Source organism: Lepidothrix coronata, unplaced genomic scaffold (assembly GCF_001604755.1).
Source record: "Lepidothrix coronata isolate B3197 unplaced genomic scaffold, Lepidothrix_coronata-1.0 Scaffold22, whole genome shotgun sequence".
Taxonomy (NCBI): domain Eukaryota; kingdom Metazoa; phylum Chordata; class Aves; order Passeriformes; family Pipridae; genus Lepidothrix; species Lepidothrix coronata.
Genome location: NW_016690202.1, coordinates 4,804,635 through 4,818,266, shown reverse-complemented (window position 1 = coordinate 4,818,266; position 13,632 = coordinate 4,804,635). Strand labels below are relative to the sequence as shown.

General features: G+C 43.1%; 1 protein-coding gene across 1 annotated transcript in view; it reads right to left on the bottom strand.

The window, feature by feature from the left end:
* KANK1 (KN motif and ankyrin repeat domains 1) overlaps positions 1-9,156 on the bottom strand; it is a 122,611-nt gene extending 113,455 nt beyond the window's left edge. The window contains exon 1 of the mRNA XM_017808251.1: positions 9,064-9,156. The gene's annotated coding sequence lies outside the window, so the exon portion shown is untranslated. The remainder of the gene's footprint in view (positions 1-9,063) is intronic.
* Between the last annotated feature and the right edge of the window lie 4,476 nt (positions 9,157-13,632).

Sequence of the window (13,632 nt, the reverse complement as noted above, 5' to 3'; positions counted from 1 at the left end):
ACAACCTTATTCAACTTCATTTCCTCTCAGCACACAGCCTTGAGCTGAAGACCACCTCCATCTGTGCTTGCAGCTCATGCTTCTCCCACCAGCACTGACACCTCCACTGGCATGCACACAACCTGTCCCAAGAGAAGCACCCTACTGTGTCCTGGGGAACAAGGGAATCCCAGGCACGGGATCTCACCCCTTCTCTCATTCTACTTCCACAGTGTGGCATTTCCAATAAAATACTGCAGGGTTCACAGATTCTGTGTTTGCAAAGTCCTGGTCAAGGGGTCTTCTTTTACTGCATTTTTGCACAAGGAACACTCATAAACCCTGCAATTCACAGAGGAGCAGGAGTGATGTCACGCCTCCATAGCTTCACAAAGTCTCCAAAGGCCAGAGCAGTGCCAAGTGACGTGACTGTCTTTCAGAAACAGAAGCAGAAGAGAAGGCAAAGAGACAAGTCACAGTTGACAATGGAAGCTCATTTGCTGCTTTCAGAGTTGTATCATGAGACAAGCTAGGAGACCTTCACCTGTCTATCTGCATGCAACTTACTGGCACACCTGATCTTATTTCCAGATGTGATCTCTAACAGTCCATGCAGGCTACTCTGTGAAATTAGCAGTGTAAACCCCAGTATTATTTGGGTGATAGCCAAAAATCACTCCTGTGCCAGGAGTACTGGTACTTCCTATAAATATTAGACAATATTTACACGTGTCAAACAACAGTTTGGCAAAAAAAAAGTTAATTCACCCAAGAGCATTTTGATCCTCTGATAAAACATTTCCTAGTTAAAGATGGAACAATACAAAGGACTTTGGACACCAACCAGCTGTCACACTTGTGTTGTGAGCTGGCACTAAATCCCATAGAGCCAAGAGGAAAGATTTAGATGGTGGGAGGAGACCAAATGGTCCCTTTGCATTCACAGCATGTGAGAAATTCCTTCTGGAGAGGTGATTCCTGCTCTTGCTACCTATCTGAAGCAGGCTGAAAGAACGGGGATCCATCAAAACTCACCAACAGAGAGCAAGTAGCTGCACTACTTTGACAGTACTGAAGTATTGCAAAACTTGTTGGATGTACTACAGCTGGAGATGTTGTGAGCTAGAGATGGGGGTTTTTTGCTTTGATCTCTAAAGGATGCTTAGCAATTGAATAGAAAGATTTCAAAACGCAATGACCCATTTGCAACCTTTGAGACTGAGCTGAGTGAGGAAAACGAAGTGAGCTTAACAGAGATCTCAGACAGTAGTTGGGAAAAGTGAAATCAGACCTCCTTTCCTCCTGCTTAAAATGAAGCATTCACACACTTGTACCTTAAAAAAAAATCCTGATGCTAGCAGACTTCAACATTATTCTTCAAATATTCTCAGTACAGATATATTAATATTTTCCTGTACTTCTACTGGCAAATAGAGCACTTGGCAATTAAAAAGAAATGCAGCTTGGGGGGAAGCAGATTAGAAACATATTTTGCTACATAGTTCTAGTATGATGAACTCTTAATTAAAGAAAATATTAATTCAAAGTGTTGAAAGAAACAGTCCACAGAACTATGTGGTTCCTTCCAAGCTTCAATCTCACTCTCTTTTTAACTGATGTGTTTTATCACCAGCCTTTGAGAAATTGATTCTACAATCCCATTAAATCGATAGGCCATAATACACAAAATGAAAAAGAGGGGACTGACTAACCCTTGAGATGCTCTTGATCTCTTGATGTTTATTAGCTTATTTTTACTAGAGATGTCGTAAAATAGAACTCCTGAAAGTTCTCCTTATGACAAACCTATTGCTTTTCAGGCAACTCTCAGATGTGCTGCTTGACCTGCCACCTGCCTACTTCCAACGAGATCAGTGCCTTTACACTTAGCAGCACAAAGGGACCAACTTGACAAAACTCATGCTCGGCACTTTGAACAGCCTAACACCAGATCCAGAGCTGACATTACTCCAAGCCTTTCATGGGGCTCTGTTGTGATGTAAATAATGTACAATCCTCAGACACAAAAAAGTCATTAAACTGGAATTAGGAATTATAAGTAACTGGCAAGCTGAAGGAAAAATCCGGGTTAAAAAGAACATCAAAGAAAGATCTACAAAGAAAATAGGAAACAGCTGTTTACAATTACACTTCAGCAAACGTAAGGAAACACAGGTATGACGACCGCAGGCTCAGCCGGCTTTGCTTCCCCAGTATGAGGTGTGCACTCACGTCACCCTTTCCCCCTGTCACCCAGCCCTGCGCGTGGGCTGAGAGCATTGACAGCATTTTAACTTTTCAGCCTTCTGCTCAGCCCGCCAGTCACACCGGCCGGCAGACAGGCTAATACCAGCAACAAGCCAGCTCTGTGTGTGACCTGGAGCCAAGACCAGCCCATCTCCAGCCAAGCTCTCAGCAGCTCCCCAACTGCTGACCAAACAGGGAATTGAGCAAACTGGGCAAGAGCAGAGAAAACACTCACATGGTATTAGGTCAGGAGTTAAAATCTCTCAATGACCTGCAACTTCTATCAGGAACAGAACTGATGAATGCCAGAGCCACAAGGAAGACAAACTAATCTACAAAAAAAACCCATCCAGGCTCTGATGCAATTTCTGTCACTTCCGATAGACAGCAAGACAAAAGTAAGCAAGGTTTTCTCCCTTATGGAAAATAATCAAACAAAAAAAAAAAACACACACAAAAAACCCACAAACAGCCATGATTTAAAATTAAATTTTCAAGAAACTATTGAGGAAATGGATGAGCTTTCTAGATCAGAGAGAAGCTCAGCATCTCAGTCTAGCAAATGAAGACTATCCCTTTTTTCATGGTAAGAAAGATAACTTGGAGCCTCTTTGCCTGTAACTCCATCTTCAACATCAGCACCAGCCACCATTCACTTCATCCAACTTCAGTTCTGATTGGGCCATCCAAGAGGAATTATAAACCAGTCATGCAGCACAACAGCCTTCTTTCCACAGTAACAAAACATAACACAGGAATACAATTTGGGGCTATTTTTCACCCGGAACATATGCCCTGTAACAACAAGCTCTCAATTAGCACGTTAATAGTGAAAGGAAATCAAAAGGTCAGTTCAAAAAATCATGCATAACTCAGGCTGGAGGAGTGTTCACAGCTAAGAAAACACCAGATTCCTGCAGAAAGTAGGAAGAGCTTAAGAGAGCAGCTGGCAGAGCAAGCACATGTTTTCTGCCACAGGCACAGCTGGTCAGTCCATGGCCAGAGGAGAGGGCAGCAAGGGGGTAGTCCACAGCCCCCACTACCCAGCTGCAAACAGTTGAGGCTAGGGAGTACTCACTAAAGCAACTGTGGTACCTCTGAGTATTTGTGTTATGATCCCTGGCCCTTATCCCACCTTGGATTCTGTTCTCTTGCTGAGAAGATGACAAAAATGCAAGTTCTCAAGACACCCACGGACAAGACAAGGTCAGGCCAACATTACTTGCCAGGAAAAATTTCCTCTCTGCGCGCTGCCATGAAGTAGTATGTGTATCTTTTATTAGCCACACATAAATTTTCTTTGCAATGCTGAGCCTTGAACTTTGTACCAAGAATAGTCCAGTATGTATTCTTTTTCCATTTCCAAACTAGAACATCTTGTAAGAACTGCAGCAGTCTGAAAAGTCATGGTAGTCACACACTACTGCTGTTACAGTGAGAGGCAGCTGTGTGTTTACACACAGACACACTTGCAGTGAGGAGAAAAGGAATTGCACTACTGGCTCATTACTTCTGCTCCTGCAGTTTAAAACTGGCAGAAATTTGATGACAGGCTGAAAATGTAAAGCAAAGGATGGTTTCTCAAGAAAAAGTTTTACTTGTCAGATTAGACAGAGGAGCCTGAATTCTGTCAGAGACAGCTCTTTCACTTCTCCCTTTTATTTCTTCCATTTTCTTCTTGTTGCCCTCCCTTTTCTGTATTGTCTTAGAGACTTTGAATAAACAGAGCAAGCATTCAGGGGCAGGGTGAAAGAAGAGGAACAGGCACAACTTGATGGACAGTGAACAAAGTGTGCACTAGATAGAAAAGTTACAGGAAATAAAAGGAGTCCAGAGAGCCGAGACGGAGGAATAGCAAAAGCATGAGAACAGCCAAGATGCTTCACAGACGTGTCTGGGCAAATGTTCAAGGCCGCGAGGTAAAACTACCAGAAGCCTGGAGTTACATTGTGCTTCTTCATACTGCAGTAAAACCTACCCTGAATATCTCCCAGGAGGGATCCACGGACAACCCTGCAACTTCCAATCCAGCAGCTTATTCAGAGATGGAGAAACCAGCTGTGTTAGACATCCAGGCCTCCTCTAATCCCTCTTAATCAATAGGCAGCTGGTCATCACCCTGGCTTAAGTAGTCAAGATGAGGCGATGGGCACAGATGGGACAGTGAACTCATAAGCCTAGTCATGAGGGTGGCTGGCCAGCATGGACCAGTTAGAGCTGTGTGCACTGAGCATGTTTAACCTCCAGTATCAAAACCAGTCTTTCTAGAAGTGATATTTTAAGCCTCCTCCTATCTCTCCAGTGCAGTCAGAAACTTCCTGGTAACTCTCAAAATTATTCAACTAACTCTCCAAAACCAGCAGGAAGTTGATTTCAATTTTTCTCAGACTATGCTGAAACCCACATCTCCATGAGCTGCTCAGCCATCCTTCTGTGGGCAGATGATGCTCTACATGGGGCAGGCTAAGCAGGTGGGAAGAAGTACCATTTCAGGTATGTGACTTCAATTTACCTCTGCATGCAAGTCAAACCCACCTCAGCTAAGGTCAATCTCTTTCTAGCAAAAGCCAGGATAACATACTGCAGTTAAATCCGCACCTGAAAGCCACCCTTGCTTTAATTAGATTCAGTCAAATCCAGGTCTTTGCAGTCTAGACATGGTTTAGCAAGTGCTTTTATGTGAGTAATTCACTGAGAGAGAACACAGTTCTTAAAGGAATTAGATAACTCATTACATGTGAAGTTTTATCTGGAGCTTACCTAATTTTCGGCAAAGAAAAACAGTTGGATTTTGAGAGGGCAAAGACAGCCGAATGTAAGCATTCAAGCATCAGAGTAGGAGAACATTTTACCTGGGGAAGGAAGGAAAATGTTCCTCCTTGAACATACTGCTTTTCCAAAGTTTAGCCAGCCACAAGAGGCTTTCCGTTCAGAGCAAGAGCATTAAACATGACAATTTTGCAACACAACACAGAAACATGAAACTTGAGGCAATGCAGAACACAGACTCCATCCCTTAGCTCTGGTCCCTTTTGTAGTCTCTGTACTATTCTGGGTTTTAGGTAAAGGTCCAGAGATTTATACAAAGGAGAGAGAAAAGGCACATAACAGAGTAACTACTGCCTCTAACCTACGGTATATATACACTGGTCACACACCTATTTACAGAAACTCCAGACAGGAATATCAGAACAGCTTTGTGGCTTGACAACTTCTGCACTGAAATCAAAGTGATGAGATGTCAAGGGTGACAGCGGGTCTGTCAGCACCTTGGCACATGCTGATGAAGCAATAGATGTTGACCAGATCAAAGTATACCCCTGAGATGGACTGAAAAGAGAGGACTGAAAATGGAGGCCCTGATCCTGACAACATACTGATGCATCCTGAAGAAGCTGTCCCGTGGGAACAGAGAACACTGTCTCATGAAAACAGGAGCACTGTCTCATGAGAACAAGGACCTGTTTTGAACGAGAGTAGTTGGGAAGAACATCAACATGAGAGAAAAATAAGAGCAGGTGCTCGGGACTGTTGTGGGAAAGAACTGGGCTGTTTTGAGAAAGAGCAAAGTTGTTGTGAGAAAGTAGAGTTTAGAAAATGCACCTATTAGCTGTAAGAATTCTGGTGTGAAAGTTTGAACTGTCCTATCCATGTGCATTACGTGTGTTCAAAAACTGTACTTAAGGGGCTGTGCAGCAGCCCCGCTGTCCCTGCTTTTTTCTTGGAATAAACTTTGCTGGAACCTTTTTTTGTGTCGCTTTGGCCGTTCCGACATTATCAGCGACAATGAGATGCTCCAGCTCCACCAAAGTCAATTTGACTAAGCTTTAATATAGATACAAAATGGCTGTTAGATGACAGAAAATTGTTAGTAGCAGCAGTACTGTACTCCTAGCTGTGTATAAATACATTATTGCTATTTTTTATTTGCTCAAAGAATCTCTGGCAGAGCTTTAGTAAGAAATGGAGAGTATCAGCCCACTGTTTCTAAAGACTGGATGTGCCTTACATACCCAGCTGGTTCTTCTACACAGCAACAACAGTATCACAGGCCAGCCAGGTCTCCTCCTTGCAATGAGACTCTCTCAGCACTGATGCAAGAATGGCCATAACTGGACATTATGGTAAAACAATATTTATAGTTGCACTTGAATGCAGCAGTATGCATAAAGCAACCCATAAATTGTCTCATTGTCCCCCAAAGAGCTGAAGAGATGATATTTTCTGCTACACAGTAAGGAGACAACCCCAGCTCACTTTTGTGATGCAAATTAGCAAGTTGCTTGGAGGAAGAGGTGAGGGGGGAAAAGTCTTTTAAGCAAAATTACAATGAAACTTCCTCCCTACACAGCAGTCACAGACACCAGCTCCTATGGAGCCTCCTCCAGGACTCCACTGCTTTCCTTCAGTCCGTGCACAGCCAAACCTCTGGCCCCTGACTGCACTCTCCTCACTGCTGCATGCATCTGCCATCTCACTCACCTGCAGTCACCGAACAGACCTTGAACCACCCAGAACGGGCACCAAATGTGTTAAACCAGGGCATATAAATCACTGCCCTTCCATGAAGATGTAGCTACAAGGAAATCTCTTTACCAAGCAGTAACAGCCTCCAAAGCAAAACACCACCCCAAATAAAACACGGCTCAGGAATGTGAGGTATGTGGGCAGCGGGGGCTCTGATGGATATGAAGGGAGGACAGGAGCAGGCAGGCTGCTTCACAACAGCCGTTTCCTAGCCAGAGCAGAGGACCAGCTTAGCTGCCCCATGGGTGTGCACGAAGAGCTTGGGAATGTGAGCAATGTGGACTGAGGGCCAGGGGGCTTTGCTGCCCGGGAGAGAGGGATGGGAGTGGGTACTAGAGAAACAACACAAAAAGACCAAGAGGCAGCTGGGGTTGCTGCAGAATTATAGGGCTCCCTGTGGAGGAGTCACAAGGCTCAACTACAGGCTGCAAACCAGCAAAGGTCCCTTTTTGTCCCACTCACCCTATGCTTGCGGAAACAAAATTTCACATGTAGCTTTGCAATAAATCTGTGTGTCATTAATTTCTACCAGCTGAAAAAAACTGCATAAATCTCTCCAGTTTTTGGCTAGTTGCTGACATGAAAAACATACCAGCATTAAGAGTAATAAACATATACACTTAACACTTTCTGAGCCAGAGATTTAATATTCAGCTGCACAAGAACAAACCTTTTCCTCCCCCAGGCTAACAAAAAATGGAGTTGCTACAAATAAGAGACCTGAAACCCTCTCGACTCTGCTTTAGCCAAAACCAGCAATCCCTTACAACATGCAAAACATTCAGTCACCTGCTTATTTTTAAGGTTATTGAAGAACTCCATTTTATTTCTACCACATTTTCTTGATCCCTCGATCCTTGTCCAACCACTGAGCACTGCCTATCTGGCTGGAGAAGCAGCTACCCAGAAGGGGCTCATGCCAGCAGCCGGTGGGCACCTCCCACCGTCGGATCTGGCCGGAGTGAGCACGGACTGCATCTCCTTAGCACGCCTACCGCATAACTCGTGACAGTCATGATGTGTGCACCGACACAAAGAAGGGATTGTTTCCCTTAAATTTCCCCAGTGAGAAGGCTCCCGGCAGCCACTAGTATTTTCGTTGATGTGATCTCGCAACATTTCCTAAAAACATGACAGCGGGCACAAGCACCAATAGTGATAGGGTGAGAAACTGCAAGAAAAACACAAAGGAGACAAAGACAGTGATAAATCACAGATAGGATCAGGATCAAGACTAAGGCAACTCTCACTCCACTCACGGGCATGCAGCAGAGCCCTTGTCTACTGGTAAAAAAATCATGAGTAAAGCAGCACCACAAGAAAAAAGTGATAAGTATGCATCAAGTTTGTCAGCCCGGTTAAACGATGCTGACGATACATAAACTGCAGCTAATCATGCCTACATCGTTTCCAGCATCTCCAGGTTTCAGAGAGATTCGATCTTGGTTTTCCCGAAGGTGATTTTATATCATCTGTGAATGTTACCGACTTGCCATGCACAGAAAGCAGTCTGAGCAGACTGCTGGTAGAATACACATTGAGAAAATGGCCAGGATGCCAGAGTAAGACTGACATTCATCCGAGGAAAGAAAACCCTTCAGGAGTTTATCATGAGGGGAAAATAAAAAACCAACCAGAAAGTTAAAAGTTTAAGAACAAGTTCAGCCCCACATGTCAGGAAGGAATGGACCTTTATGGAATCTTAAGACTTGGAAAAAGCAATACAAGAAGAGATTTTTAGCTTAAATCTTAAGATTAGTCTGAGATAAAGGCTATTGTTTTAAAAGTGAAGTTATTTATTGAAAAATGTTAAGTGTGGTTTTAAAAAAAATACCATAAAGCAGCTTAATTCTAATCACACTCATGTAAATCCAGACTCCCAAATCTTCATTCGCGAAGCCTAGCCATGAAATCCAGACTGAACACCTGAAAAGAGCCATATGACTCTCAATGCCCTAAAAAAAAAAAAAAAAAAAAAAAGAAACAAAAAAACCTGACTCCCCTGCCCAAGACGCTAACAATTTACAGTTTGGGCTGGATTTTTCCCCCCCCTTTGGTCATGGAAAACTAGAGATTATGAAAACTAGAGATTATGAACAGAGTTTAAGAACAACTTCAAAACTTACAGTTCTTTAACTTTCACAGTTAAGCAGTTTCAGTGACAACTGCTTTTCATTCAGCAAATTCATTTTTGGTTGCTAGACTCTACAAAACACGGTGCTACTGCCAGACAGCAAGCTGAAAAACAGAGCAGCAACAGAAGCATGGGAACTACAGAAATTGTGCTTTAATATAGCTGTAAAATCCCACCTTGGTATAGCTGCATGATATTCCACAATATCCACATGAAGTTTACACAACTGTCTTCCACTTTGTTAGGGTTTCTCCAGCCATTCTGCACCCATCTTTTACTTCTGCTCTCTTGTGCACCTACACCACCCAGAAAAAAAAAGCTAAGCCTTGCCTGCCAAATTACTTCTGCTTCCTGTCCCTGTTTGCCCCAGAAACCCAATTATAAAGTTAACTCATGCTAATGGAGCCTGAAGGGATGTGCACTCACACTCAGCTACATGACCCGTCCCAATGAATGAACAGCCTGATTTTCACCCTGGTTTGGTATCTGAATGTAAACAATGCACACTGAAGTTATCTGTTGCAGAATGGCAGATGCATCTTGGTGTATCTGTGGCTAATTGGAGTGAAAAGTCAAATTCCAATATATGAGTCATCATCCATTGAAGCACTCTGCTAAAACAAACAAACAAACCAACCAAGCAAAAAAACCCACCACAGTAGGGTTGACCCCAGCATCAGTTTCTACTCTGAAGAAAGATTCAGCTAAATTAAGCACCTTCTCTCAGCAGGTATTTTGCTGTGTCTATTGAGGTAAATACACGCTGAAAAAAAATAAGGAATAAAACAAGAAAAAAGCAAGGCTGTGCTCTAATGCTGCCCTGCAAAAGCTGGATTGAAGTGGAGAAGATTATGTCTTAATGTATCAATCTATTAACATTGCAAGGATCCTGAAGAGGAGGAGTTTAAACAATACCTGTCTACTAGCAGTAGGGTTAATAACAAAGCAGTGGTGAGAAAACACCCAAAGGCTTAAATTGCATTTGCCAAGCTGCAAAACAGAGACTCTTTCATTCCAATTTCTCTTCTGTTGGAAGTCAGGAAATTGGGAGAAAAATTCTGCAATATTGTTTCATTTAATAACTATGCATGGGTCAAGTGCCCATACTTTTGTCTCACAATCAACATCTTGACTGTCCTTTGGTGCTTTTTATCATCATCATGGCTGGGCTTTGTGAACAAAGATTTGGGAAGGACTCTACCCACATTTGCTACAAGCCCGTTGGTGGCTAAAGAGGCCAACACGAGATAGACAAGTCTGGTTGCAAAAGGCACAGCAGAAAGACTCCTTGGATGGTATCAGCAATTTTAAAACACTCAAAAGCCACAAATAGAAAGGCTCTCTAGTTTGAATCCAAATATTATGTTCCCCAATCAGTGCACTACTTGGCAAATTCTCTCTGGAGAAGGAGAGCCACATAAAACACTCAGTATCTTTCTGTCACTTGTCCAAAATAGATTAGTTTGGCATAACTCTTAGAGATCCTCTGCATCACCATACGCTGAGACAGGGATGAAAAGAGCATCATTTGCAGAGAGTTCACTATTGTCTGAGGTCCTTGGGGCTTTTTGACACAGCTGTTCCAAAACAGCTCAGGAATGAGCACCATCCTTTTCTCATTTAACAGCTCACAAAGTGAATGAAAACACTGATGGAAGCCCCACCATGCACAGCCATGTTTATGCACCTAAACAAACACATTCAACCTCTGACATTCTCAAGTCAGGGAAGACTTCCAGCTGTTAACTGGGAAAAGATTTGCAGTTAAAAAAAAAAAAAAAAGAATCAGAATAACTCGGGGGAAATAATTGTTTAAAACTAAACTCTTCTACCTTTGAGAATAACAAGTTGCAGGCTGGTGGCATGCTGAGTAGGAAATGCAAAGCAAGGAGCTTTCCCAGTCCCACCCATGGAGCAGGGTGCTTCTGATCAGGGTCTGCCAAGAAGATTCCAATGGACCAAACTTTAGAACACATCACATGGGTTTCCAACAGCTTACAGGCTCGGGAGGCAATCATAGCACCATGATTTCATGCCTATTAATTTCTGACACAACCCTGTACTACTGCTGAGGCTTCCCACCCTCTCATGCTATGCTGGCACAGCACATGGGACAGCAAAGAGCCAGGGTGGGGGGTGCATATTTTAGCACGTTTGTTTCCAGCCAGATCAGTGCTCCAATCTGTTTTGTCACGGAGCCACATAAATATTAGCAACAACACAAAGAAGCTGGCAGCAGAAGTGCAAGAGGAGAGCTCGCTGCTTTCAGCCAGGCACAGGTTTCCTGCCTACCTGTAGTCCCTGTATGGCCCCTGTGGCATAGGTAGCTGCAGTCAATGGGAAAGAGCTAGGAGATGTGGAGATATGTATGGATACCAAATAAAACAAACAGTTCTGGCGCCACTTAGGAATTCGTGCTGCAAAATTATCTGAGTCAATCTGGGCAACATCCTCCCCCTTAATGACACTGCAGAATTGGGAAGGGATCAGAAATACATATAAATCATGAAAGAGGCTTCAAAAAACACTTCAGTTTTTCACAGAATGAACAGACATAATTTGGAAGTGGGTGGTGGATTATGCAAAATAACGAATGGTGCATAAAAGCTAAATCATGTCAAGAAGGGATGATCAAGCTATGCAATTAGGAGGTTGAAATGTGTGCATGCACACATTACAGAAGTCATTATCAGTGCATAGCAGCCATGAAGGCTACCAGCTCAGTGAGACTATGAGAAGGACTGGTCACTTGTGTGGGTAACAGCCCTGTCTGGAGCTAAACTTAGGAACACTACCTGAAGTATTCAGGGAAAAAAAAAAAAAAGAAGAGTCCAGGGACTTAGGGTTTAAAAGTCAATGTTTACTAATCACAAACACATACAAGACATAAGGAGTAGATTATGCCTCATTAGTCTTACATGTATGGCTACCTCAAATTTGTTAAAGGCCTCTGGTAAAAAAACCTCTCAACACAAAGCAACTTTACTAGAGGTAGCACCTTGTCCAGTAACCAACATTTTGACTGCTTGCATCTCCTTGGAAAACTCAGCAGCACAGCACAGTCCACTCCTGCCAAGGCAATACTGCTTCACGTAAATATATCAGACCCTTTGGGCATAGAAGATGGTAGACCAGTAAGAAAACCTCAGGTCCTTGGGATGAGGAGTGGGTACATTTGTGCAGTGAAGAACTCAACAGTAAATCCTTTTGGATTTCCGCAACCAACAGCAGGGCATCTACAGCCAGGAAGGACATCCTCTACTTCAGAGCACTAGCACAGGATAAAGCAGGTTCAAGATACCACTAACCCAGAGCAGACTAGCAATCCATCCCAGAAAGTGTAGTGCTATAAACATTTGCCCAAGAAACCCAACAAGGTGTCCCCACTGCCCTCCTGGACACCAACCACCTCCAAACACCACCAAAGATGCCTGTAGCTCATGGCATGCACAGCTGTAGAGGAGATGGAGAAACAGTCCATGTTTTGCATGTAGGAGACTTCTCTCACTGACATTTCTTCCTCCTGAGCTCTGTGTGTCATGCAGCAACACCCCAGTGCTCCAGGACAGCACAGATATCTCCATATGTGTATGGAATGGAACAGAGGCACCATCCCTGAGTCCTAAAATACAGGCTGGGACACTCCCACTGGCCAGTATCCTCCCTCCTACCATCACCCTCACCAGAACATTTTGTGGAGATGCCTTTTTCAGGGAAAGACCAACCAAACCCGTCAGGGCAGATATCCAGGTCTAGTTTTGGCTCTGGGGTGCAATAGGGAGCCCATACACCAGAAAAGTATGTGAACAGCAGTTTGTCTTATAAAAAAAAGAATTAAAGGGACATTGAAAACATGCTTTCATGACTCATGTTTAATTGTCAGCTATCCTTCCTCAGTACAGCTCTAATTAGAAATCAGAAACGAATTTTTGAGCTCAGAAAGACACCAAAAAAATGGCATTTACTGACAAGGGAAGCCTGTGGGTGCATTTTAAGTCTAACAGGATGCCGCCTTCTAAGCTGTGCTTTAGCCAAAATAGTTATTGGGCTTAATACAAGGTTAAGAGCCCAGAGCCTGTGGCAGCCTGGAAGAAAGATCAGATGCCTTTGCCACCCCTTCTGAAATGACAAAATTTTTTCACTACTGGCAAAGCTCAGAAAACATTTCCAGTACTCCCCACAGCACCTTGTATGTAATTTCCCCTTTTCCTTATCACAGATAAGTACATTTTTAATGGTGAAAAAATGACTATCACCACATACATCTTTCTGCTATGCGGAATTTGACAGGGAACCTTTGGCAAAGTAAAAATGTAAAAATGGCCTAAATCAGTATTCAGATTTGACCATAAGCCTCAACACTATTGTCATGATTGCAGACACAGTTTCCCAAGGTAAAATACACAGGTAGCATTCAGAGTTAGATAGACATTAAAGTATAATTCATAATATAACACTGCTGTATATCTAAGTAGTCTGCATAAAATATATAAGCTGGGGAAAAAAAAAAACTCAATTAGCTGACTGTTCATTCCTAACACATATTTATTTCTCTTCAGGTACTAGTCTTTTGACAGCTGGGAACAGTCACATAATTTGCATGTTATTTCCCCTCGATGTATAGCTTCCATAATGGCAGCAAGACACAACTGTGACACATCAGAGTTGACAAGCCTAAGTTGTTTCCCCTATTTCTCCACGAGATGCCGAAATGCCTTTTACGGCGCCACCAATTATTCAATAGT